At 39.3% G+C, this 1,898-nt stretch overlaps 1 pseudogene; it reads left to right on the top strand.

Moving 5' to 3' along the window:
* Nucleotides 1-1,005: 1,005 nt before the first annotated feature.
* On the top strand, nucleotides 1,006-1,519 carry LOC102864030 (annotated as a pseudogene).
* Nucleotides 1,520-1,898: the final 379 nt, after the last annotated feature.

Here is a 1,898-nt window from a genome sequence, read left to right as displayed (position 1 = left end):
ATATTCGTTTTCTCCTGGACATAAGTGCCTACTATCTGGTCCTAAAAGCCTTCTGAGGTCCTAATTCTTCTCACTATTTCTTAGTTGTTGGAATTGACAGAAAACCTCATAAGCAGTTCCTTACTTCACCTCTGCCTTGCATGCGGACTTCCAAGCTGTAAAACAACCTAGTGGTAGATGGAATTTGCTCCACGACTTAAGAACAATAAATGACATCATTGAACCTCTACATCTTGTGATTCCTAACCTTTATACTATAAGAGACAAAGTGCTAGTCAATAGGCCTTGTATTGTAAGAACTACCTTCCCTCTGTAACGTGATTGGTGCCACTATTAGAGCCTCTACGTGGAATATTACTGCTTTTCAATTTTTGACTCATGTACTTTTAACGTGTTAGTTAAATTTGTGTCTTCTAGGCTGCAACACTTCCATGTTGCATCTTCAAGGATATGAACATGCACGGCTAAGCACAATTGATAACAGTGCACCTAAATTCCAAAATCAATCTCCATAATAGTCTATGTGTTTCCTACTGCCAAAAGGGCCCTTTAGAGTAGTGAGAGAAGATCTTTACCCTGAAACCTACAGCGTCCCTTTTCAGCAGGAAGTAGCTAAGAGAATACTCCATCCCCTTTTCCTTATGAATCAGGGTGAAGTCTCTCTCAGGGAGGAGTGATAGGGAATGGCAAAGGACACACTGAAAAAAGGAGATTAATCAGAACTGGCTTTGACAAGCACTGTGGCAATTGGACAATTAAAACAGACTTTCAAGGGGGGGGAAGAAGAACAAACTGGGGAGAAGGGTAGAGAAAATAGTGCAACAATGAATGAATGAAAACCTCAAATCGTCTTAAATGTTCATTAAAATTAATAAAATTTAATTTAAAAAGTCGCTTCTAAAAAAATAAAAATACAACCAGATCTTCCGTGATGATACAGACAAGAGGACACATATCTGGTGCTATTTTGCTAGTAATTACGCTTTGCATGAGGTTATGGGATCCATGATCCTCTGCGTTGTACACCCTCTCGATAATTGCAGGTATCGGCTTGGTAGGTGAAGTGGGGAAAGCAAGATCTGAAAGAGAGTTCAAAGGTCTCAGTGTCTGCCTAATGATAATCTCCAAGTCTGTTGGGATTAGGTGACTCTATAAAAGCTTGAATGTTGTCTGTGCACGATATTATCATTTAGTGAGCTGCCTACTTTGGTATCTATGACACTACAAAAGAAATATTTTCAGATCCCCAAACACTCATGTCTTCATTAGTTGGATAATCGCTCAGTCCCCACAGTTGTGGTTGGCTTGACTTCCTACCGATTTCACATGATGACTGCACGATGATACAGTCAGGGTGCAAAAGAACTTTTGTCATGTACACAGGTACACTGGACTAGAGGAAGGATGCTGGAGGTAAAGGAGGCAAAACTTTTTCAAGGGCGCCTGGTCCAATGTGCTCAGGAGCATGGGCGGTGTCTTTGTGCTTGTCTTGGATAATGAAATCAAGAAGTTCACATAAATAATTTCTTAGTGTCTTCCTGTTAATGAGCATGTTGTATTATATAACATATCTTGGGCATTCTTGACAGATTGTTGGGTGTTTTGTATCAGTGGCAACTACTGACTGATTGAAAACAGGAATCAATCATATGTACCTGACCAGTTTACTCTTAAAACCATTTCCATAACTATGTTGATGGGGCCCAATTAGTTCAATCACTCCTGAAAAGATACAAAATTTAAAGAAATAAAACTATCTGAAACACTAAAAAAGTGTCTCCCCATTTAATTTCAATTTCTTAAAATCCTAAGATGGACTTGTCACTTTCTTGTCCCGTAACTTCTCTTTCTGTCAGCTCATGTGGCACCATGGTTAGGTACACAATTCCTTAGTGAAA

This window comes from Elephantulus edwardii, unplaced genomic scaffold, assembly GCF_000299155.1.
Source record: "Elephantulus edwardii isolate Elephantulus edwardi_28Jun2011 unplaced genomic scaffold, EleEdw1.0 scaffold00294, whole genome shotgun sequence".
Classification (NCBI taxonomy): domain Eukaryota; kingdom Metazoa; phylum Chordata; class Mammalia; order Macroscelidea; family Macroscelididae; genus Elephantulus; species Elephantulus edwardii.
Note: the sequence above shows the minus strand (reverse complement) of the source record. Positions and strands in the feature narration are given on the sequence as shown.